A 27,886-nucleotide genomic window follows, 5' to 3' on the forward strand; every position below is an offset into this window, starting at 1 on the left:
AGTGAACTTAGTGGATAAAATAGAGTTAAATATTGTTTACAATGTAATAAAAAGGTAAAAATTCAAGACCATATTTTATTTATCACAGGATTGCAAAGTTGGTTTGATATTTAAAGTCAATTGATAAAATTTACCCCGCTAGTAGATATGACACATGAATCAATATGAATAAAGGCAGATAGATGTCATTAAGATATGTCCTAATAATATAATAAAGTAATTAAGAAGGAAAAACATCTTTTCAAAATTGATAGAGAATTTCCCAAATAATACTATGGGAAAATGACCTTTAACATGAAAGTAGAAAGCATTTTCTTGTTTTAAAAAATAATTTACTTAGCTGCCATTTGCACAAAGCAAATGAATATTAGTTTTGTTGAGTGTTTTTCTATGAAACTTATGTCTATCTATCTACCTGTCTTTACCCAGATCAATTATAGAATCTTTTCCCATTTTGTAGATTTTCTTTTTTTATCTAGAAGGAGGGTCATCTGTTACTCCTTTTTGGACAAAAGAAGTCTTTTTGATGTTCTTTGCTGAATGAAAATTATCAACTTCAATGTAGTCCAATTTGCAAATTTTCTTTGAGATTTTTAATGGCTTTAATTTTCACGAGAAATTTATCATTAATATGTGTCATAGTTTATGGCTTTTATGTCATGTTTAGTAAACATTTTTCTAGCTCTCAGTCTGTCATGTGCTATGTTCTCCTAGGAGAATTCTATTTTTTATTTTCACCCTTAGATTTCTGAATTACTTCTGTGTATTTGTGTGTCTGTGTGTGAGTGTGTGTGTGTCTGGTATAAGTAGAATTTTCTTTAATGTCAAAAGCAGGGAAGCATTTATGAATGGCAAAATTTAGAAATAAATTTTCCTTTTTGAACAATGAAATACCACATAAGTGTACAAATTGATGAACTACCACTATGAGTATCAGTGGATAAAAATACAGTACTGAGAAGAAGAAACCATGCACACATCAATACAGACACCATTGTTTCATTTATGTGAAGATTTTACTAAAGATAGCAAAACCAAGTACTATATTAGAGCTACAGAAACAATCTATAATAAGGAGTATAGTTATCAGAGACCTCAGAAGTCATTATTGCCGAGGAGAATGAAGGAGTTGACAATAGTGAAAATAATACAGAAGGCAATTAAGAGATCCTAATCAAGTTCTTGAACTGGGCAACTATTTATATTTCTCTTGACTGAATATTTACATGTATTTGTACATGTATGTGTATTTATATGTGTATACAACTATGTTTTAATATATGAGCTTTCTATAATAAAAATGTTTTTTGTGTGTTTGTTTTGTTCTCTGCCATGCTGGGATGGAGCCCAAGTACTTGCACATTGAGGGAAGATTTGTGGCAAGAGTGGATTAAAAAATACAATCGTATTTAAAGTTGATATGAAAATAAATCTTCCAAGGGTTGTTTTGTGTTTTTGTTATTGGCATCTGAAAATATGTATTGACCCTACACTTTGTCAGAATAATGTTTTCTTTTTCCATTTATTCCAAAAACCATTCAAGTAAGAAATACCCAGATACACAGATTGTTTTGTTTCATAGTACAGTAGAAATAGGAAGGCAAAGAATGAACAGGTTAACAATAATTAAAGTAGCCCTTTATTTCTACATAAGTACTCTGGGTCAACATGCTTCTTACAAGTTCAGAAGCCCAAAGGCACTAGAATTGAATCAAATCAGTTTTTGGCATATACAACACTTTCTAATCCTGAGTCTCAATCTCCTCAACTTCAAAATTAATTACGTTTAATGCCTTATTGAATTTTTCAATTAGTGGTCACTCCTGGCCAAGACTCTTCTCTGAATTTTCAGCATGATTTCATTCCTTTGTTTTTAAATGAGAAATAGGCACCTGCTTTTCTTTTCTGGCTAATTTGAATGAAAAGTTGATTTCTGGCTTCTCTGGAATTAAAAGTACTTCTTGAAACTATGTGGTTCATTTCACTGGTTCTAAAACATTGCCACAATTTGGTGTCACCTTATTGTTTTGAAAAGTACTGATGTCTGCTTCTCACTCCAAGAAAATCAAATTTAATTGGTGTGGGATACAGAAAGGTCTAAGAATTTTTGAAAGTCAAGTGATTCTGATATGCATTGAAGTTTGAGAATAACTATTCTTCATTATACTGTCCACTATCTGATTATGGATGCAGTAGATATTTAAAATAATCAACAAGTAATTTCTAATGCCTAGTTATTATATCTTGAAATATTGAAAAAAATAAATAAGCATATATTGAAATAAAGTCACGTTCTGTCCTTTCACAAAACAAATATATATTTGTACCCTTTCACTAAATTGAATTCCCATCCAAGTAGACACAGGTAATTTTTCTTTAATAGGGCTTTAGTTTGTGGTTTCTGAATTACTGAAAATCATGTATTATACAATCAATAAATGATTCTTAAAATCATCCAGAATTATTTTATGTAGTTCAAAAAAAACTTAACATAGATTGCTACTGAACTCACCTATTCTGCAGAAAACTATATATATAGTCAAATCTGGAAAACCAAATCATAAAATTCAAGGAATCTTTGTGAACAGAATCCATAGAAGTGCCTTTGCAGTGAGTCATGGAGGAAAAAATTCAGTTCTGAACAATAGTGGTGATAATTAGCAAATTAATTTTTGGTTTTTTTTTTTTATGAGGATTAAACTCAGGGACACTCAACAATTGAGTCACATCTGCAGCCCTATTTTTATTTTATTCAGTGACAGGGTTTCACTGAGTTGCTTAGTGCCTCACCATTGCTGAGTCTGGCTTTGAACTCACCATCCTCCTGTCTCAGCTTCCTTAGTCACTGTGTATTCATTTTAATGATAGCAAAATTTATCATAGTTAACCTTTTATCAGATAATGCTAATTATATTAGAATAGACATCTCCTTTAATGATCACAAAACACTTTAGATAATTGCTATGGTTATATCTACTTTAGAAATAAAGAAGCTGAGGCTTGAGAAACTTACTTTTTCAAATATCTTATACTTAATTCAATTTAAATATTATTTTACCATTAATATGCTAATGAGGTTTGGGTATTCTCTACCTATTTCCTATCTATTAATCATCATGGAGTTATTTAATCTAGGTGTGCTGTATTCAAAAGGTAAGGAGAATAAGAAACCTATGCTGGCTGAAAAGACAGTTAGGAAACAGGACAAATGAAGACAAAAATATTATGATTCATTAAGTTCTTATTGTATAAATTGAATACCTTAATCATTTAAGAGATTTTATCTTACTGTGTCTATTTAGTAAGTCCCCAGGTAGCTCTTGAGTCCCTCAATAAGCAGCTGAGGAAGTAAGACTTAAGATCATACATATGTGATCCTATTATAAATGAAAAATCAGTTGTTTTCATTTCTTTAATATTTGCATGGTATAAATGCTTACTGAATTTAAAATATATTTTTGTTGTGATTCTAATTTGTTATAGGTTTATTTATCATATGAATACATTGAAGAAATGGAGTAAACTTTTAAAAAATAATAGTGGTAGATTCAGTATTATCAAGCAGAAAACTAGGGAATTTACCACTGGAGGAAGCATTCCCATTCTATGTAAGTGTTTCCCATCTGAGGAAAATCACCATTGGGTCAATTCAAGAAAGAATTGCTGAAGATTTTTCTAAACAGTTTTAAATGTTTTAATTTTTATTCTGAGATTATTGTAGATCCACATACAATTCAAGAAATAATACAACTCAGTTTCTACCAATGTCACATCTTGCATTTTATAATACAATACTGTAGAGAGAAAATTGATATCTATACATTCCAACAACCATTTTCATATTGTGCCCATTTTTCAAGCATTTTGTGTGTGTTTATGCATACCAGTAGTCAAATCCATTTATTGCTGAGTAGTATTCTAGGGTATGAGTATACCTGTTTATTTAACTATTGAGTCATTCAAGGATGTTGGCACTGGCATTATTTTCAGTTTTTGCATATTACAAATAAGGGTGTTATAGACATTCACACAGAATTTTTATGAGAAAATAAACTTTTATATTTCTTTGGAAAAATTTCCAAGAATGTAATTGGTGGGCTAGATGGTAACCTGCACATGTGGTCTATTCTCTTTATAGTAGGGTATACTATTTTCTCCAGATATGTCTGAATCATTTAGATTCTCTACGTCATATTCAGCATATGGTGTTAATTATTATTTTATATTTAATTGTTATGATAGATATGTAGTGTTATATCAGTGTGACTTTAATTTGCATTTCTTTAATGGCTAACCAATTTGAGCTTCTTTTCGTACGTCATCTCTACATAGTCTTCAGTGAACTGCTTCTTAACATATTTAACCCATTGTGATGGTTAATTTTGTATGTTAACTTGACTGTGCTGAGATGCCCAGATAGTTGGCAAATCACTACTAGTTCTGGGTGTGTCTGAGAGTTTTAACATTAGAGTTTAACATTTGATTCAATAGAATGAATAAAGAATATTGCACAAACCAAATGTGGGCAGACATCATTCAAACTGTCAAGGGACTGAACAGAACTAAATGACAGTGAGAAAGGGCAAATTCACTCTTTCTCAGCTGAGATAACCATTTTCTTCTGCCATCAAACACAATGCCTCTGGTCTTCTAGCCTTCAGATTCAGAATTAAATACATCATTGGTTTTTCTGGATCTCTAGCTTGCAGACCAAATTGCAGGACTTCTCAGTTTCCATATTTGCATAAGTCAATCTCCATAATAAGTAAATAAATATATATATATATTTGTTTATTGCTAGAAATATACACATACACATGTAAACATATGTACTTTTTAATTTTTCTTCTCTAAGAATTCTAATACAGATTTGGTTACTGAAAGTTTTAGAATGATAGAAATTTTTTTTACATATTTATTTTTATTATAAACAAATGGTATACATGTTGATTCTCTGTTTGTACATGGAGTAAAGGCATACTATTTGTGTAATCATACATTTACATGATGAGTCTTCTGTACTGGTTCTATGGTTTCTGGAAATGACTATATAAAGCTGCTGATGACTCTATTTTCAGTATTAAAGACAGCACTGATAGTCCATACTGTGGAATGCTTATAGAAACACATCAAATAGCTGCATTTTATTATGTAATTAACTACTTAATGAGAAGCAAGGAACCAAGTGAATATAATGAAATATTCAAAAGTACAGTATACTTTTGAACATTTTTGGAAAATTAAGGAATATGACATTGATTGTCATCTCCTAATGTCACTAGACAGGTGGTGAAAGAAAAGGAGGAGCCCAGGGATTTGAATTTCCTGCCTAAGTGGTGCATAAAATCTGAGTTTCTAGTTGTGCCCTGAAAGAGATCCTTTTATCTTATCTGGTTGTTTCTCTGGAAAGCTCTAAAATCTCTATTTTTAATTGGTTGAAGTTTTTTTTCTTTTTTTAAAGAACTAAGTTTTGTGAGTTATTTATTGTTATGTTTTGGATGTGAGGTGTCCCCCAAAGGCTCACATATGAAACAATGCAGGAAAATTCAGAGGAGAAATGATTGGGTTGTTAAGAGTCTTAACCCAATCTGTGAATTAATCCTTGATGGGATTAACTGAAGTGGTAGGGTGTGACTGGAGGAGGTGGGAATTGGGGTATGGCTATGGGGTATATATTTTGTATCTGGAGAGTGGAGTCTCTCTCTGCTTGCTGATGATGTGAGTTGTTTCCCTCTGCCACACTCTTGCATCATGTTGTCCTGCCTCACCTTGAACCCTAAGTAATGGATCTAATCTTCTGTGGACTAAGACCTCTGAAACTGTGAGCTCTCCTCTACAACAGTTGTGCTGGTTGGATCATTTAGTCACAGCAGTAAAAAAGCTGACTAAAATATTTATGCATTAAAAATACTGGTTCTGTGTTGTGTATGTGATTTTCAAATATTTTCCCCAGTTTATAGTTTGTCTTTTGCTCTTTTCATATAAGCTTTCACAGATTGAAAGTTTTTATAAAGTTTAATTTATTTATTTTTCCATTCGTAGATTAAACTTTTGGTGTTAAGTCTAAGAACTCTCATCTACACCTACTTTTTGCTTATTTATTTTCTAAATGTGTTGTAATTTTATATTTCATATTTAACTCTATGATCAATTTTGTGTTTATTTTTTAAAAGGTATAGAGTTTATGTCAAGGTGAAATTTTATGCATAAGGACATCCAAATACACATTTGGTAAAAAGACATTCCTTCCCCACTTTCATTGTTCTTCCACCTTCTCCAAAATTAACTGCACACCTATTTGTGTGGGTGTGTTTTGTATCCTCTATTCCATTGATGTGTGTCTATCCCTATGCCATTTCCACATATTACATCTCCCTCAGGGTATTATGATGGCTATGTAAGAAGTCTTCAGATGAGGTTTAGACTGACTCTACCCATGTTTTTCTTCACAATGAACTTTTTTTTTCACCATTGCAAGCACCTGTGCCTTTCTATAGAAATTTTTGAACAAATTACTAATATACAAAAAAGCTTACAGGAAATTTGAAGGTGATTGCATGTCTCCTATTGATTAATTTTTAGAGAATTTGCATCTTTACTATGCTGAATCTTCCAATTTACTAACATAATACCTCTTTCAATTGATTGTGGTCTTATTTCACTTTTTTAACCACTATTTTATAATTTTCAGAACAGAAGTCCCTTATATATTGTTTTAAATTTTTACCTAAGTATTTTTTTTATGTTTTGAGCACATGTAAATGGCATTGTACTTTTATTCTCCATCTGTATGTTCATTGTTAGTGCATAAAGTTAAAATTGATTGTCCTGATCTTATGTCCTGTATAAGACATATACTTTCTGAATACTTATTAGTTCCAGAGGGATTTGTTTGATTATTTTTTAGATTTGTCGAGATTTGCCTCATGAATAATTATGTCATCTGCACACAGAAACCCTTGTAATGTTTTAAAGTTGTTTATTTCTTGCCTTCTTGCAATGACCAGAATTTCTGCTACTATGATGAATAATAGCAATAAAAGAGACATTTGTCTTGATTCATCTTAAAAAGAAAACACTCCATCTCATAATTTTATTTAATATTAACTGTAAGGTTTTTGAATATATCCTTTACTGTGTTAGCCACTTTTTTGTCACAGTGACCAAATGACCTAACAACAAAAAGGTAGTACAGGAGAAGTTTATTTGGGCTCATGATTTCAGAGGTTCAGTATGCAATTGGCAGACACCATGGCTCTGGGTTCTAGACAAGGCAAAACATTATGGTGGAAGGGAGTGACTGAGGAAGGCAGCTCAGAACATGGCAGCAAGGAAGCAGAGAAAGAGAATTTCACTCTCCAGGCACAAAATATAAACCCCAAATCATTCCCCTAATGACCTATCTACTCTAGCCACCCCCTGCCTTCCTACAGTTACCACCTAATTGCTCCATATGATTGCATTAATCCACTGATGAGGTTACAACCCTCACAATTCAAGCATCCCATCTCTGAACAATTCCTACATTGTTTCATGCATGAGTTTTTTGGGAGATCCCTCATCTCTAAACCATAATATTTATTAGTTTTTGAAAATTTTCCTCTACTTTTAGTCTCTGGAAATTTTTTATCATAAATGTGCATTGAATTTTTGTCAAATGGTTTTTCTGCTTCAATCAATAGTGTCACATAATTTTTATTTTTTAGTCTGTCAATATGGTGATTAGATTAATTGATTTTTGAATATTTAAACCTGGAATAAATGCAACTTTCTTATTGTCTATAATTGTTTCATTCCTGGCTCCATTTTGCTTACATATAATATTAAATTATATATAACATATATATTATATTACCTATATGTTATATTGTATATATACAGTCTCAAAATTAATAAGAGAGAACATTGTATAGTTTTATTTTTGTTCTGTGTTTGCCTGGTTCTGGTATCAGGTTAAAACCAGAAGTAGAAAAATGATATTCACTCTTCTGTATTTTGGAAGATATTGTGGCAAGGATCTGTTAATTCTTCAAAATTTTTGGTAGAACTCTCTTACCAAATTATTTAGGCCTGGGAATTTTCATTTGGGGAACATTTTGAGAAAATGATCAATTTTCTTCAGTGACTCCAAGACTTAACTAATTGTTCATTCCATCTTGGTTGAGTTTTGAGTTTTGGTAATTTATAGATTTTGAGGAATCAGTGCAATTTACTGTTGTCGTATTTCTAAGTGTAAAGTTTTTCATAGTCACTTATGAATGGTTTAGTGGCGATGGGATGTAGTGATCCCCTCTATTTCATTTCAGAAAATAATGTATGTCTTCTTTTAATCTTTTTTATTGTCCTTGATAAAGACCTGTTTTAATCAGGCGTTTCAATGTTCTGACCAAAAGACCCAACAAAAACTACTTTAGAATCAGAACAGTTATGTGAGGCTCATGGTTTCAGAGGTTTCAGTCCATAGAGAGTGGACTTCAGTGCTCTGAACCTGAGGTGAGGCAGAACATCAAGGCAGGAAGGCGTGGTGGAGGAAAGCACCTCAAGACATGGCAACGAGGAAGCAGAGAGAGCTCTCTGCACCAGGGACAAAATATAAAACCTACGGGGCGTGCTCCCAGTGACTACTCCTCCAACCCACCCCCACCTGCTTACCGTTACCACCCACTGAATCCACTCAAGGGGATTAATTCACTGTTTAGGTTTAGATTCTCATAACCTAATCGATTCATGTCAGACTTTTTCTTGCCTTATCTTACACTTGAGCTTTGGAAGGACACCTAGTATCTATATCATAACAGGGTTTATGTTAATTTTTTAAAAATTACCTTTTTAGTGCACTGATTCTATTTTGTTTTCTCCTATTTTGCTATTTACTTCTCTCTATTTGAGACTCTCTTTTTGACTCTTTTTGTATTTAAATATATTTATGTTAATTTCCAGGTGTTTGTTGTTGTTTATTTTATAATTGATTTTTAGTTTGTTTCCATAATGGTCAAAGAACATTATTTGTGGGCTTTCCATTTTGCAGGATTCATTAAATTTTACTTTCTGTCCCAGAATATGGCCTATCCTAGTTAATTTGTAAGATCAATTAACAATATGTGTAATTGGGTTGAGTGGCATGATTATAAGTGTGTTCAAATCTGTTGATTGTGTTGGTCAGATCTATATTTTCTCTGATCTTCTGATTTTTGTTTCTTTTAAATTCTGATAAGGATATGTTGATATCCACAACTATACTATGAATTTATTTATTAAATTTTTCATCTCTTGACTTTTGACTCATTTTATGTTGAGTCTTCATAGTTTTTTGCAAAGGCATTTTTAAATCATTTGACTTCTTGTCAGATTCAATATTTTTAAATTACATAATATCTTATTTGTCTATAGTGATTGTATTTATTTTAACTTACATTAATATTAATGCTGTGAATTTTTAAAATATAGTTACTATATTTTTATTAAGTTTTTCCTTAAAACATTTTCTGCCCTTTTTTTCAACTGATGTCATTGTGTTTATAAGTTTACTATTATTGTCACAGTACTATATTGTTATATATTGCTAAATATCGTCAAATATGTTCTCAGTTTCTTTATCTTTTCTGTCAGGAAAAAAAGACTTCTATTATTCTCTGTTTAAACAACTTGCTTCAGTAATTTGCTAAGAATAGGTTGGATAAGAAATTCTCTTTTTTTTCCATTTGTCTTTATTGCTTCTGCATTCTTTAATGTATATTACAGACAAATATCAAATTTGTGATTTTCTATTTTGTTTCAATAACTGGAGAATAATATCAATATAATATTTTTTTGTCCTCTATAGTTCCAATGAGAAATCAGTTGTCAAATTGGTCTTCCCCTAAAAGTCATTCATCATTTTTACTTAAAATATTTTCATGTTTTTATTTATCTCTAGTTTTAGTATATCAGTTATGATACATTTTGGCATTAACCTATTTTGGTTAATCTTATTTTTAAGATGTATTTCTACTTCTTGATGGCATTATTATTTTCCAAGTTTGGGAGGTTTTCAGCCAAGATTTCTTTGAGTACTTTTCTTTAGTCCTATTTTCTCCTACCTTTAGATACGAAACTGAGATGATATGAGTATTACATTTTTTCCCACAGATTCCTAAGAAAGTTCTTTTACTCCTTTGCACTATTTTATATGTGTTGTTCAAATTAGATGAATTCTATAGATCTGATATAAAGTTTGATTACTTTTTCCTCTGTCTCATTCACTCTACCATTTATCCCATTGAGTTTTTATTAAAAAATGTATATCACTTTCATTATATTTACTTAACAATTTTTATAACTTCTGTTTCTTTGCCAACATTTTCTCCTGTGTTTTTTTGGTTAAAAGATTAGAACTTAATTATTTGAATATTTGTATGATGCCTTCTTTGAAATACTTATAACATATTTCAAATATATGTTTCACCTCAGTCTTGAGATCTATTGACTTTTTCTTGCTAGCATTATGATTTTTCTGTTTGTTGATAAGATAAAATATTTTATTTAAAAATTTTTGATAGCTAAGGTTTAAATCTAGAGTTTGAATCCTAGGTTGTTTTATCTCTGAGCTACATCCTGATACCTTTTTATTTTTATTTTTTTTAATTTCAAGATGGGGTATCTCTAAGTTGTTGACGGTTTTACTAAGTTGTTGATGGAGCCTCCAACTTGTGACCCTCCTGCCTCATTCTCCTGAGTTCCTAGGATTTCAGTTGTGTGCTGCTGTGCTCAGCTTTTATTCAATTTTAATCAGTTTTATTGAATTCACTTTGCCATATAGAAACTTTAAATTCTACCTGAATTTCCTCTCCAAACAAAATCAGATTTATTAAAGTGCTGCACAAGAGCTGAGTTATGGGTTATACTCAGCTTCCACTGGCCCCCAATAACACCAAAAGTGAATTCACACAACTTGTTTCAGACAAGTGATGTTGAAGTTCAGCTTCCTTCTTGTCTCTACCGATCCCTTCCTGGTACATATATGACATTAAGTGTCATCAGCTCTGCCTGTGTATGGAAATATTAGATAAGTTCTTCTCTGGGTCCCCTTGCCATCAGGGGAGGTAAGAGGTAAATCAGAAAGTCGATTAGTCCAGTCTTGCACCATTATTTTCTCCTCACTAATTATGCATGAGCATGGCAGTCCGCCTGCTATTAGTAAACTAATCACCTCTTAAACTCTTACCTATGAACTGTGCTTTCGATCACTGTATATCACCTGGGGCTTCAGAGGAAGTCATGGACGTTTCAATTGACTTTACATAAGCATAAAGTGGGAGTGTGCGCTCCCCAAATGCAGCAATTCTGGTATGAAATTTAGATATTGTAAACTGAAATGTAAGAAGTGGGAGGCAAAAACTTGTCATTGGCTGTCATTCTCAGATGGAGAGTTGAAAACTACTGATGAATATATATATGTGTGTATATATATGTGTGTATATTTATATGTGCTATTGTCATAACAATAAGCTGTTTATGTAAAATTTCATAAGTGCTGTAATTTGCAAATTGAATTGAACTAAAAACTAACTTATCCTATGAAAAAAATTTAAAAATATTTTTAGAAGTGTAGAATTTCCCCCCAAATATCACCATAAAAAACATTAGTAAAACCGTAAATAATGACATTACCCATACACAACGTTAGCTGGCTCTGTGGCATGGGAAGTCAGTAGGTTATTTATAAGATTTTGGGGTCCTGGGCTCAAGTGACTTAAGGCATGCATTTCAATTTACAAGATCAATAACGGACTGAAAAATGTTATGATATAGCAATTAAAGATTGGTGAACCATGTTAGTTGAGAGATTCTTGAATCAACTCTTATGAACTAGACTATTTACTGTCCAAAATGTGAGTTTCTTACTTGAAATTTATGACCTCTAGAACAGTGAAAATATTTTTTTCTGATGTTTAAAACCCAGGCAGCGATATATCGTTATGACAGCATAAGCAGATAAATATACAGGCAAAGTCAAATTTTTAATTATAAAGCATTGATAATATAAAAGATTGTTGGGCACTAGAGGAAAATGCTGCATATGAGTCATTTTAATCATTTATGTTAGCCAAATCACAAGGAAATTACAACTAAATATTGGAGTCATACCAAGAAATGACTAAGAATACGGGAAACAAGACTAAGGATAATAATTTTGAAAGGACTATGGTTTGTTTGTCAACAAAAATATTTAAGGTGAAAGAAAAGACCAAAGAAAACAATAAAAGCATAAATATGAACCCACAAACGAACAAACATGAACATAAAGAACAACCGGGCTTCAGCTGTATGGACCATTTTCCACAGATTACAGATTTCAGGGGGAATCTGTACTTGTCATTCAGCTGCTTGACCTGATGCTCTTCATAGATGCCATCTTATTTTGAAGACAGTCTACTTTTGAAGGATTCTTAAGCACTGTAGTTATACAATACCTAAAACAAAAATGATAGCCTATGTGTTAAATTTATTTGTTTACCAGAGAGACATGAATCCGGGAATCCACATTGCTCCATTTAATTTCTGTACTAGTGTCCAAAAGTAACAGCGTATTTTCCAACATGGTTCTAAGGCATAAGGCTTTTTCAGAGGATGTGCCAATAGGTAATCAGACTGAGTATATTTCATGTGTTAGTTGTAGTTTTTTTGGCTATGTCTGCCTGTTAAAAATCAGGAGTAAAATATCTAACCTTATAGAAGAACTTGTAAAAAGTTGGTAAGATGAGAGTAAAAGAGACCTGGAATGTGGTTCTCATTGTCATGAAAGCCAGAAGTTGCACTCTTAGTTAACAGAGTCCAAGAGTTCCAGGTCATTTTTTCATTTTGCTAGTTTGACTTTTAAAATGACATTGGGTCAGTGTTAGGGTTAGAGTTAGGGTTAGGGAGGGGGGCAAGAATGGAGGAAGAAAGGACTGTATAGAGGGAAAAGAGGGGTGGGAGGGGTGGGGGGGAAGGGGAAAAATAACAGAATGAATCAAACAACATTACCCTATGTAAATTTATGATTACACAAATGGTATGCCTTTACACCATGTACAAACAGAGAAACAACATGTATCCCATTTGTTTACAATAAAAAAATAAATAAATAAAATGACATCGGTTTTCTATACATTTTCTGAGGATCAAGAGAATTGGAGTCATAAGAGCAATCACATTTTTCATAAGTAGCATGGTATGAAGTTCCTTAATACTGCCAGTCAAAAGAATAGATTTCTCCTTGAAGAGAGATTGGACTTCTCCATATTATTAAAATGTATGAATTTTTTGTTTATGTATTTTTCCTAATGTTAGAGCTATATCTCTTTAACAAGGAAAAGGTTCAATCCACCCTGAGAATATGCCAATGAGAATCAAGATACATGGAAAGAAGTGCATGCTGCGGAAGTGTTCAGGGGCAACCCGGTTTGGGTTCTGGTTTAGCTCCTACCTTCAGAGTTTTATAACTTTAATGACTAGCGAGCTATGGAACAGAGCTACTCTAAGCAATCTTTGTAAATATTCCCAACAATGCTGACAGGATTAGTTGATTATCCTTGTTACCCTGGCTCATTTCAAGAGAACTCTATCAGAACTTATTTGGGATCTTCTAACATAAATTAGTAGTTTTAATGAAAGTTTTAGAGATTTTTCTCATAGAGTTTACAATTAAAAAATTCAAATTTCTTTTCAGAATCAAGAGTCAATGATTGTTATTTTTAGTAGCACCTTTTTACTTCTCCAAACTTTTAACTTCTCGAGATATCATGGGATCCAGAGTCTTATTTGGTATTTGCTACTTGTAGAATGAAGGACATCTTTTTCCTCCATGTTATCTTCACTTACATGGGACTTTTTTTTTGATGTTCACCTTCTTAGAAGGCATTAGAACATTTAGCAATTCCTTATTATGTTGACTTTTTTTCAATTTTTTTCCTGCTGAGTCTTAAAGTTCTTTTTACTACAGCATTTCAAAACTCGATAATGACCAAAGTTCTCTGATCCCAAAATAACTCTCTTATCCCTTATCAATTGGTAGTCTGTTTTGAGACAGATTCTGCCTTATAGACAATTTTACTTTGATTGGGGGGGCATTCTAGGGGTGAATTGAAATCTGTCAAGGAATATCTTCACTGAGTAGTTCCCATTTCAGTCGTAAAATATGACCAATCCACACACAGGATTAAATCTAGAATTTTAGGAGATGTCAAATAAATTGTGTTTCAAGGCACAGTAAATTCTTAGAGGAGAGGGTCATAGAATTTTTCCCCCCTCAAATAAAAGAAGAAAAGTGTCGTGATGTGAAGTCTTTCCACAATTGATAGAAATGTATAGGGAAGAAAGTAATTAGATTTCATAAGACCTAAGCCTACATATTAAAAAATATATAACACAAGGAAGGAACCATTATGTCAAAGAGGCATCTTAAAATTAAGTAGTAGAAGTCTTATTTTTGCTTTTTGGTACTAGGGATTAAACCCAGGGGTACTTAATCACTGAGCCACATTCCCAGTTCCTTTTATTTTTTATTTTGAGACAGGGTCTTGCTAAGTTGCTTAGGGCCTTGCCAAATTGCTGAGGCTGGCTTTGAACTTGAGATCCTCCTGCCTTAGCCTCAGCCTCCTGAGCTGCTGAACTTATAGGGATGTGCCACCAAGTCCAGCTGAAGTCTTCACTTCTTCGTTTGCTGGTTCTGTAACCCTTAGACAAGGTGTGAAGGACAAATGCCTAGATCTAAAGAAAAGATGAAGGAAGAAACTGGTCTACCAAGAATTCCTTGAAGTTGAATAAGAATATCAAGGGTTTATTCAGACCAATATGTACAAATAAGCTATAAAGATTTTTGATAATTAGGAAGGTCCAGAATGGGAGACAATGAATACTTGATTTTAAGTCACAAAATACCACTAGAGGGCTGGGGATATAGCTCAGCTGGTAGAGTGTTTGCCTTGTGAGCACAAGGCCCTAGGTTCAATCCCCAGCACCAAGAAAAAAAAAAAAAAAAAAAATGCCACTCAGGGTTAAGTCCTAGAGGATCAATTATCAAGAATTTGTAATGTCCTTCACGAGTGATGCTTATAGGGAAACTAGAGCCCTACTACCTACAATAGCCAGTGAAATCTAGAAAAATCTCTACAATTGTGTCTAAATACCCAGTCTAGAAAAACTTTGAGTGATCTAGAATCTATCAGGATAGAGGTATTCAATTCTTTGATATTAATCATGACACACATACTATAAGTTGTAATTACAAAATTATAAATTTTATTTCACAATTTTATGTATTCTGGGTTGAAACAGAGTGTAGATAGATGGAATCGATCTTATTAATCACTTTATCTTTGGAATATCACAAGATTTCACCCACGCAATACATAAAGGTAATTCATAGATTTAAGGCTCTTGAAGTTCTGGTTAATAACCTGTGAAAAAGAGAAAGGTACCTCAGTAAAACTTTGCAGCATCACCATGCAGGTAAATGGGAAAAGTCAAACAGGTATTGATTTTCTTGGTCTAATGTAACACCTAAGATAGCAGAACAAATACCTAAAGCAAAAAAAATGTAAAGCTTGAATAGATTATTTTTTCTATAGAACACCTTACACTTCATGTGAGTCTTCAAATTGTGCTTAATTCAAACACAAACATGTATGAGACTCAATGTCTAAATTAACAATAAGCTAATAATGAATTGAGAGTACTCAAGGATCTCAAAAATGCCTGTGAGAGAGTGTTTATTTTGGAGGTCCGGCTGCAGAATAAACCCTGAAAAATGGAGATAACAGACTTCGGGGGGTCTCAGGAGCAAAGTATTTTTGGTGAGAGTTCAATGGTGACAGTCTTAAGTCCTGAAGGAAAGTTGTGTGACAGTCAGGCAGGGTGGTTGATACTGTAGAATGCTAAATTTGTGAAATATGGAATTTGGTCTACCTCCACGTTTCCTGACTAAAACTAAAATCTCAAATCCTTGGAATCTTAAAGTGACGTGTCTTTTAACATTGTAGTGAGCCAACTGAAGTCCGTAGCCCTCAGGCAGCTTCAGGATGGCAGTGGTCACCAGGAAGACAAGGGCAGGATTTGTGGGTAGGGGGTTAGGACTTTTAGTGCCTGCCAACTCCCAACTTCCAGGAAGGGAAGAGGGACAGAAAAATGACCAACAGTGGCCAATTATGTAATCAATCATGTGAATGTAACAAAGACTCCGTAAACTCCATAGAACAGGTTTTGGAGAAGCTTCTGGAAAGCTGGGCAAGTGAAGGCCCAGAAGGCATGAAAGCCCTGTGCCCATTTTCCCAAACCTCACTCATCTCTTCATCTGTGTCCCTTGCAGCATCCTTTATAATGAACCAATAAATGAAAGTAGGTGTTTCATTGAATTCTATGAACCACTGTAGTAAATTATATTATAACCCCACTTTCCAAATTTATAGCCTGTCAGTCAGAGGTATGTACTTTTTTTTTTTTTTTCTTTTTGGTACAGGGTTGGAACCCAGGGGCATTTCACCACTTAGCCGTATCCCTGACCTTTTTAATATTTCATTAGGAAACAGAGTCTTGCTAAATTGCTTAGGGCCTTGCTAAATTGCTGAGACTGTCCTTGAACTTGTGATTGTCCTGCCTCAGTTAGTGTCCCAACATGCTTGGGATTATAGGTGTGTGCCACCATGCCTGGCAGCACAATTTTTTTTTTTTTTCTTTTTAGTGGGATTTTAAGGAGGGAAATGGTCTTTAGAGCTCAGTCCTCAAACTTCAGGATTTGATGCTACCTCCAGGTTGGTAGCACCATAACTAATTTAATAAGAAGAAATCCAGTTGGCGTACACTGTAGAGTTAAATGCTGGTGAGGAGAAATTCCCACATCTTTTGAGGTCACCAAAGAAATCTGCATTGATCACAGATGAGTGACAGTATGGGAAAAATTCAGTTTGAGCTTAGTTTTTCTTTTCCCCCTATATTCTCAGAGCTCGCTTACATTAAAATTTTTTCATTTTTTTTAATATTTAAAAGAATTTATCCTTGTGAGTTTAAAGCCACAACTAAAACTTGGACTTTAATTCTTCCCCAAGGGATAATAGGCCTTCATTAATCACCCATTTCATTTTATTCTCCTTTAGTGGGGGCAGTTATTTTTCTAATGATCTTTTTTATTTATAGTATTATTTATTAATTTGTGAGCATTTTTGTCAAGAATTTAACTTCTTTGATGCTAAATGTCTAGGGAGAGAGCATCTAATTAGTTTATCTATGAGGCCATCAGCATATTGTTGTCAGATTTTGCTTACTTGAATTTTTTTTATTTTTGCACTTTTCTAAAATTCTATGAAAAATCTGTTAGAAGGTGTTTAATCTTCTCTTTTATATTTCCATTTTTGTTTATATGTTTATTACCATTTGTAGCTTAATGTCATTAAAAAAATGTGAGTAAAGATCTGTGGTCACATTCACTTGAGGATCTACTCTTACATATTGCCTAAAATTGATAAACACCACTTCCTTAATATGAACAAAGGATTTGGATTACTAAGTTATTTGTATAAAACGACTTAGGAAATATTTCCTAAAATATATTGTCCACCTTGTTTACAATTTTTCTACATTTTTTCAGATCTCTGGATTTCTCCACAATCTTTCTTCTCAGTATCTTTCTTCCCAGCATTTTCCATCTCTCCTTTTTCCTTTTTTTTTTTCATCTGAGATTCCTGCCAACATCTAAAATCATCAATACAGATCATTTAGTCATGGATGATCTATTTTTGGGGTATTCCAAACTCATCTGTAAATATTTGTTTTTCTTGTTAGGCTGCAGAAATAAGCTTTGACATAAGCTTTCAGGACAGAATGAGATCAGGGTTGAACAGCTCCCTTATGGACCCAGCCTATATTAAAGAGGATTTAATATAAGAATCAATTGATCTTTTGGGTGACTGGCTGAGCTGAAGGGAATATGTGGGTCAGAATGTGTGAGTAGAAGTAAAGAGAAACCAAGACACATTGGATGGGAGGAAAAATAGTGTACTACTGGCCACTAATTTCAAGTTGTCACTTGGGATACTCTAAGATAGCAATAGATTTAGATGTTACACTTTTATTTACTTTGGCTAAACAATCATATAAGGAATTTGGTATATCAATTTCATTTGGAAACTTCTGTCCAATTTAAAAAAATGCAGACCAGTGAATAGAATTTTAATTCCATTGTGAGCTAAAAGGTCTCTTACCTGAGCAATTTATTCTTATCAAAAAGTATTTCAGCTGGGCGTGGGAGCTCATGCCTGTAATCCCAGCAGCTTGGGAGGCTGAGGCAGGAGAATGGGAGTTCAAAGCCAGCCTCAGCAAAAGCAAGGCACTAAGCAAATCAATGAGACCCTGTCTCTAAATAAAATACAAAATAGGACTGGGGATGTGGCTCAGTGGTCAAGTGCCCCTGAGTTCAATCCCTGTACCCCACCCTCCAAAAAAAGTATTTCAAACTAACACTGTGATATTAAAATTTTCTTGGTGAATTTAAGGTCCTTAGAAAGATAGTTGCATAAATTCAAGTTATAGAGTAAATTCATGTAGGTGTTAAGGGCCTAGCCCAAAAAAGTGATGAACTTATATTTATACTGGGGAAAAAAACAAACAAACAAACACAAAAATGTGTTTAGTGCTACTGGTAGAAAATGGGGTTGGGTCCATATCCCATGGAGTCCAAGAATAAACACTACGAACATTGAAATAAGCAAGTAAGCAGAAATTTATTAAAGAGAAGATTAAAGTTCAGACGCATAAGAAAGCTCCCAAGGGAGAGTATGGGAAGGGCAAGTGTGTGCTCCCAGGGTATCCTGACATCCTTCCTTTAAAGGTACAGGAGGGGGAAGTTGATGGACCCCTTTGTAATCTGTCTTTCAGATCTTGTCAAGTGTGCTTGCGCAGGCTGAATGGTGTCCTTGTCATTCTTTTTTGTAAGAATGGAGTCTTTTGTCCTTTTGGGGAAAGAGGTGTTGTTGTTTGACATGCTCCGGAGCATATCAAATAGGGGGAGCCTAACTCAAATGACCTGACATCTGTCCTCCTCATCAACCATCACCATTTTCCTAATCTGACTGCCTCTTTCCCCTACCTCCGTAGTATGGTAACAATTTGAGATACAAGTTACATTGCTTAGGTATCTGTTGTTTCAAACATTAACTTGTCAGCTTTCACCAATTATAGTTCCATCAATCTGTAATTCTCAGGAGATGGAGGCTTGGAGAGGTCTGATCTATGGACAACCAAAGTTCTGGATCACTGACCCTAAGGCAAAGTTTGTCCAAAGAACATCAACCTGGGATAAAGCTGTTCTCACCTCTACTTGAGTCAATTTCAGACATTATATATATATGTAATACACACACATATATGTATATGTACATATATATATATGTATACACACAAAACATATATGTTAGAAACATTTTATATATATAAAAAATATTAGAAAGTATGTGTAGCTCTTCCCAATAAAACTCACAACAAAAAGATGGCTAGGATAGACATAAACAGCTTGAGGAAGGATAGGTATGTCTCTGGGCTTGCTGGGCGCGTCCGCAGGACATAACGTGATATGGTTCAGTTTATACTTTCCCATTTCAAAGTCACATTTAAACTCCTAAGTTTGTGAAAGAGCCTAGTAAAAGACTGACCAGAAGTAGGAATGATTCAAAAAGTAATTAATTCCACAAAATATAGGTATAATGTTCTGAAATGGGATCAGTGAAACCTAGAAAACAGTTTCTGGAAAAGAATAAAAAAGTTTGACCAAATTAAAAGAGAAAATAAGTGGAGAAATTAAATAATACTATCCATAGAGCCAAAGAGACTTTTCTCTTCAATGTAGAGAACTAAATCAAAAATGCAGTCTGTAAAAATTAAAAAGATTTCAATAAAAATAAATAAATAAATAAATAAAAAGAAATAGACATATATGAGAAATGTTAAAGAACATGGAGATTCCAAGAGAAAAACTGATGCGATTCAGAATTATGAAAAAATCTGTGAGAGCAGCAAATTGCTCTGTGACATAGACTGGTACAAATAAAAACACCCCACCCAATAGGACGGAATGAAGATAAAAATCCAGGCCAGACACAGTCCTGTGTGATGGTACAACAGCAAATGCCATCAGCATCCTAAACATTCCTAGAGGCACAGAACTGTTTCCATACGTAGTAGTGAAAGAGCAATTCATGAACAGTTTCTTGCCAGCACTGACCAAAAGTCATCCATGAAACAACTCCTTCAAAACTCTAAGCAAAACAATTTTCAATATACTACTTAGCAATTAAGTAGGACATATAGATGAATTATGATGCAGATTCTTGGAATATTTTTATCATATATATATTTATGCATATTTCTATTTCTATGTGTACTTGGTTTTCTACCAAAATTGTAAGAAAATGTAGGGAAACATTATTTTGTGCAATATATGAATGAATCTTAAACTCTTTGGATTTTGATCACCACTGATTTTCTTCTAAGTGGTAGAGAATAATTCACATTGTTCTCTGTTCAATCACATTTCTGGTTCTGTAATGATACTATTGACACAAGAGACATGACATATACTATTTTAAGTTAAAAAATTATAATCAACATATAAGAAAAGAAGAATTAAGGAAGAATTCATATTAAAATCTGGGTAATATCAAGATAACAGAGTGATCTATAAATCTTAGAGTTAGCAAGAGAGAAATAAAGTAGTAAGAATTTCAATTTTGTTGCTCTTTAAATATATAGATCTATAAAGGATAACAGGAAAAAGTGGCTGATATTATTTGAAGTTTTATACTGAGAGTATCAGAGGAAATAAAAATAGCAACAAAACTAAAATGTGTAAGAATTGATTTCTTTCAGAAAGAGGAAATTATGGTTGACAGAAAAATATTCCTAAAATGGATGCTTTATGAAGAAAATATTTAAACACTAAACAAATTAAAAATAGATTCATACAAATGTGGAACTGTACTAAAACAGTACTATAATCTGTTCGATACTATGTTGATTTTTGTCTTACACACATTTATGAACATGGTATGGCAAAGAGGTGAATTATCCCCCAGTCCCATGTTTAGTGTATTTATTTCTACTGAATGTAAAGATAAATTGGCTCAATTTCAAATATTTGGGTCTGTGGAGAGAAAGTGTTGGTCAGTCTTTGCATGTGGTGATCAGATCAGCTCATTTTGAGTCTCAATTGCATAACCCAAATGTTAGCCAAGGTCATCCTGTTCTTTGGAATTTAAATCAAATTGTCTCTATTATCATATTCGTACAGGGGCAGGGTGTTTTATGATAATGGTCATTTCTTACTTTCCTCCATTCCTGCTGTAGCTCACCTCTTAAACTTGCTCTTGCTTGATTTCATTGTCCTGTCAATTTATTTTACTTTGTTATGTGGAGAAATTTAGGTCTTCACCTTGTACTTGTGTCTGGCTTTGTATATCAAAAGATTCTTTAAAGTTTCTGCTAAGACAAAAGGCTCTGATGCTCACTTTAGAGCAGCAAAGAAATGTCAGGGACTTTGAAATGTAAAACTTCTAAAATCTTTGTTCACTCTTAAGTCTGTAAATGGAAACACCCATTCTGTTAGGAGTAAGTTTCAAAATGTATAGAATTATATCACCCACCCAAACTCCATCCCCCAACACCTTAGCAAACAAAAGAAGCAACCATCCTTTCTTTAAAATCAATAGTTTTTGGTCCATTGCACTAAGAGCCAATTAATATGTAAGTAACGCCTACTGGTTGTTCTTAGATACAAATGTAGCAAGGTTTTACCTGAACTAATAAGAGCACACACAGTTGGAAATATTATGTGTTTGGGTACAGACATGGATAGGTTGTTTTCGAATTCTATTGGAATAACATTTTGAGGAGTACTTATTTTAAAAGAAAAGAGAATTGGAGAGACTAGTTTGATCCAGTATGGGACATTTTAGTCTTAGTTGGAAAAGGGGCTAATATCATCACTGACAGCAAATACTCACTGTATGAAGGGATTACACATTGACATGGACTGGTCTCCTGGCTCAGCAGTCCCTTCAATTTAATTCTAAACTAGTGTGTGAGACAAGGAGATGATCAGTGCAGATCTCTCAGAATGGGTTTGGAGCTTGTCCACCAGGAAGAGCACCTGCTTGGCTAATTCTTATCAGCAGAACAGTTAGTTCTATCACAATAGCGGCAATGGGCAGATCCAAATGAGGACTGTGAAAATAAAAGGAAAGTTACATTCAAAACAGTTGGGAAGCCTTTAAGGGAATAGGACTCATGAATGCCTCAAGCTGCTGACCAAGATGTGATAACCTTTCTCTGACTTACAAATACGTGATGCAATAGACAGCTACCTTGAGTCTAAAAACTCAAAAGATAGGTCAAGAGGCTACTGGACTCTTTTTTATGAACATTTCCTTTGTTTATGCATTCTATACTTTATTATCTACTGGTTACATGGCCCATTTCATAAAGTCACTGTTTTTTCTCAACTTCAGTGAAAGTTTCCTACAAAATGACTTTAACTGCCTTGTACTAAATCTGCAGTGCTTGCCTACCTAAGTTCTCACTTTCCCTACCAACTTTGAAACATTCATTCAAAGGCATCCTAGTCTGTGTCTTCCAGACTGTAATTCCTAAGCTCCCAAATAAAGTTATCTTGTTTTTATGGTTTCTGAGTTTGAATTTATTGCCAACTGGTGTTTCCACATGAAACATGGGATTCTTTTTGTTTTTTTCCTTACTGATGTAAAAACCATCATAAAACTTGAAATCAGAAAATGTGATTTTTCCAGTTTTGTTCTTTTTTCTCAAGATTAATATGGCTATTCATGGGTGTTTGTGGTTCAATATGAACATTCAAATTAATCCCTATCAAATTCATATTGAATAAATAAATTAGGAATATTGCACAAAATAAAAACAATAATAGTAATGTTAACAATATTAATTAATATTCAAAATAAATTCAGTTTTTCTTAAAGACTTGAAGATCCAGGCACTGATTTTAAGTATTTTTAATGTGTATTAATTCATTGAATCTTACAACACTTCCACTGGGGAGTGAAGGAATGTGGGGGACAAAGGGCAGGCAGCATAGTTCCAGGGAGCAGGGTCCTGAATTCTTAGCCACAGTATCATTCCACATAGATCTACATTAGTGTGTTTACAGTCAGAGCACAGGCACCCCATGTACAGAAAAGGTACAGAGCTATTAGGAGATAAATTAAATTCTATAAATCCCTGTCATCTGATGAAAGACTTTTATTCGTTGAGGACAAAATGTAAGAGGTAGCATGAGAGAGCCGTGACTTGTCAAGGTGATTGCCAATAATCCTGATAAAGAGTGATATCCTACACTCCTTAAGGAAGTAAAAAACAAGCAGTCACCGATGAATCACTCTACTGTGTGTGGAATTTCTGACCAAACCTTGTCAGCTGTCCTGTGACAGGGACTATTGAACTCAAGTCATTCTGATGCTTTCTTCTTGCACTATAAGTACACACATTTTATTACCAAAGTGGAAACTAGTGACAATTTCTCTTTCTTAGAAATCTTTCAATGAGTGCATTTTATTTGAAATTTCAAATATATGAGTTATATTTCTTATTCTGAGCTAGTATTCCATATCTGTAAAATAAAAGTTAAACTCTCAGTCTCATTAAGACATTGGCCTGGTTTTGAGTTGTAATAATTCTGTCTTTATAAGTGAAAAGTATAGCATTAAATAAAAATAATTGCTTACATTTCTGGACATAAAGGATGCTAGAACTCCTGAGATATTAAGAATTTAGAGGAAATACTTTTCTTGGAAAAATCAAAATAATACTTATTTCATTCAGTTTAGTAATATAGCCTCAGATAAATTTATTAGGAGAAACACATGTACTTTAGTTTGAAATTAGAATATAGTGATTTAAGATAATTTTGCTATTAGTATTCAAGGTAAAAAATATTATCAGGACTGGAGAGAAAGAAGATTTAATAAACCTGCCAAAAATACAAACTTTACCATGAAAAGTTACTTATCACTAATTGGTTTGAAATATGGAGACATTAAACATATGTTTAGTGGTGCTTAATATCAAAAACTTGCATGCAATCTGTTCATATGAATTGTCTATTAAAAACTTTGGGGGTGATTATGTGTGTTTAATGAGCACTGAATTTAAGGGAGTTTCACTCAGCATGAAAAGTACACAGGTCAGAAAGTCTAACTGATGAGAAGTGGAAACATTTGGTCAGAAGTTCAATATGAGGGATGGAGTCATTTTCAACTCAGTTTGATCTCTTCAATCGGCTCTTCCATCTGTGGGGTTCTGGAGAGTGTGTCAATATATCTCTTTATTACAAAAGACTGTTATGGCCACAATGAAATGAAAATGGACTAGAAGAGTCCATTATTATGTGTAAAATGATCGAAATGAAAAGAAACTGATTACTTTTTCTCCCTATAAAATTCTCTCCTCACCTCTGCATGAATATATTTTAAGTAGCTTGTTTTTGTATTTCTATCGATACCTTCTTAAACAAACATAAATAAATTAGAATCAAAGTATGAGAAAAAGAAAACTAAATTTGAGTTTTGATTGTACTATTTAGTGACTGAATGATTTTGGGTGAGTTGCTTAAACTTTCTAACTGCAAATTCCTCAACTGAAACTATTTAATATATGAGGTTCATTACAAGTTTCAAATTTTATAATCATGCTCTTTGAGATTGGTGACAGTTTCATTTATGTGAATTTATTATTTTTTCAAGATTGAAGGCTGTGTGTCTAGATCTAGTCAGGAAAGCAGAAATGACATTCGGCATTTTTAACAAAGGATATTTAATACAGAGCCTAATGAGGGTACTCCATGAAGATCTTGCCACCAACTAGATAACAGGAAAGACATGCCTTCTCTCCTCATACCTCCTGGTTTCCCTCTAGGATCCCCTTTGACTGTATAAAGCCTGCTGTCAAGAGGATATAGGAAATGGAGTTTGCAGTGATAAGGCACAGGCACACAAAACATAGTAGGATATGGTCAACGCTGACAAAAAAACTGGGTAAATTTGCATAGGAAGAGAAGGACATGCCACTTTTTCAATGAGTCTACCTAACAATTAATGCTCTGAACATTGGGCCCTCAATTATTTAATACCCTGTGTGAAAATGATGAAGTAAATATGATAAATTAGCTAATGAGAGGAACAAAGAACTCTGCCAAAAATTGGTTCATGGGATTCATAATATACTGCAACATTTTATGCTAATGTGAACTTTTCTGTCAATATAAGCCTGATAAATCAAATACATACAAAAATAAAATTATCTTTCACTAAAAATGGAAATAAAATGCTAGGAAGGACTGTAAACTATAAAAAAAATGCTTGAAATATATATTTTATCTATATATTGTATTAAGGAGCATAGTTTGTGGAAAATTATTGAATTCTAATAATTTTTAATTGAAATTAAATTATTAATACTGGGCTAAATGATTGCCTCATGACATGAATATTGGGCCCCCATGGATTAATTTGAACAAAAAAAAGTTTTTATTTTGGAGCTGATAAACATCCATCTGAGTCTACACAGGAATTACATTGTCTCACACTACCTAACCCATCATTGCATAGCACTAATTTATTGATTTTAAATTTTTTTTTTTTTGTGGTGCTGGGGATCGAACCCAGGGACTTGTGCTTGCAAGGCAAGCACTCTACTGACTGAGCTATCTCCCCAGTTCGATTTTCAATTTTTTAACAAAGTTCTTTAACTCTTTCTATGAAACATTGCCAAATATCTGATATCCCAGCTTTTGTCCTCTTTATTTACTTGAACACAAACATTTATACTACTTTTGTCATGTTTAAACAGCAAATTTTTAGTATGACATAAAATTGTATGTACAAATAAAATGTATGAATTTTTTTAAAGTGCAACTTGAAGTAAAGGTGAAAGCATCATGTCCTATGTGCTCCACTCTCATTTGCCCAAGGCAGCTCTAGACCTCTCTCTGCTGCCTGAGGTGATGAGTCTGCCCTACACAGCACTCTCTCATGTTATGGAGTATAGCTTATTGGTACAATTGTTGAAGATGCAATAGCAACTAGGGATTTTTAAAACTGTGAATCTGCAATGAGACTAATTTAGAGGTTATTAATTCTGCCCATATTATTTCTGGAGATTAACTTGCATTCTGGTGACCAGTGAGTCTATGCTCAGTAGTGCACCAGTCAGTAAAGTAAGATAGCGATCCTACTAGACACATTCAAGATGATCCACAGTTCAATTATACACATTCTAATAATGATTTAGTTACAACTGCCATGCTATTTACTCTTTTCTCTTGATTTTAACGTATAAATTGTTTGCTTTTTACTTAAGGTTAAATAAATATTTTAGATTATTTTATTGTAGTTGAGGTCAATTCTGCTTGTTGTGTCAGGAGAAGTATGTATAGAGATATTTTTCTTTGGTATTTTATCATGTTAGCAAACATAAATCACTCCCTTTGGCTCCTCTAAAACTAGAATTTTATGGTATTTATTCTGTCAACTAAGAATGGGAATTTTCCCATTTTGAATTTAAACAGTGATCATTTGAGGATGAATAATGTCTGTATACTTCAGAGAATATGCAAGCTCACTAAGTCTGTCTACATGCATAAAGGTCATTTTTTAAAAGAACTCCTCTTGATAAGAGTAAAGTTCAGGCAAGCACACTTGACCTAAAAAAGTCAAAAGGAAAGGCCATTCGGAGGTCAGCATTGTCTTACTTAGATGGATTTCCAGCTCAGACCCTTTTATACCTAGGTCTGAGGAATACAAGTTCTGAGAGAAATTTCAGGTAACATTTCATAAAAATCTTTGTGAGATACTATTATACAAGGATGCATCCTGTGGAGGCCAGTGGAGCAGAACTGACATTAAGGGAAGGAATAGAATTTCCTCAGCAAATGCACTGTAGTTTTGCTGCCTTGAAGTCTCAGGGACAAGGATTATGACAAATACCAGGAAGTTGCACAGATAAATAACATGTTCTCTTCAAGAGCTTACAATATAATAAGTACAGAGTTTAAAATGCTAGAGTTCCAAATGATCAATATGCCTATAATTATGTATAAGAAAGTGCTGTGAGAAAGTGAATATACAGCAAGAATGCATTTATTAATTTACTTAGTACAGAGTTATGCAGTTGTCTCAGTTAACCATTGAGAAGGAAGTTAATTGATTTCCAACTTGCACAATGGGTAATATTTTGAGAGAGATGGAGAAGGCAGAGGACATAGCATGAGCAAGGGCATGGAGATTAGAAACTACAGTGAAAGTTAGGAAGGGACAGGCATATGACATATTGGTAGAAGCAGTGCATGAAGTTTCTGGGATTCCAGTAGCAAAAATATCCTTCCACCTACTGATAGAAATATTGCAAAAGAATTTTGAAGAGAAGGGTGACAAGACAGAGAGACGACCTGTTATATAGATAAATTCTCATCTGCCGGTTCTCATCAACTATTCATCTATCTACTGCAGAGAATTGAGAGCTTTTGTGAGCTCCTCAGTGAGAGTACAGAGACAGCAATCATGTGATAGGATAATTCAGTGCTACTGAGAGCTGCTTTGCATTCCCCAGTAATTCTGTAGCATTCAAAATGGAAGAGACAGCAATGCTTATTTTCCTGACTCTCTTAGAGTCTCTCATATGTTCATAGTGAATGTCAGCTTCTAGAGAGAAAAGCAGAGTAATAAGTAATTTCTAGAGAGGGAAAGAGACTAGCAGTCCTGATGCAGGAGGCTTGGGGTTGAAAAGGGCTGCAGAGCATCCAAGCACCAAAATGGAACAAGGCAGGTGCTGCTCTTTGGCTTATTTCCTCTCCCTT

Source organism: Sciurus carolinensis, chromosome 8, assembly GCF_902686445.1.
Source record: "Sciurus carolinensis chromosome 8, mSciCar1.2, whole genome shotgun sequence".
NCBI classification, from domain to species: domain Eukaryota; kingdom Metazoa; phylum Chordata; class Mammalia; order Rodentia; family Sciuridae; genus Sciurus; species Sciurus carolinensis.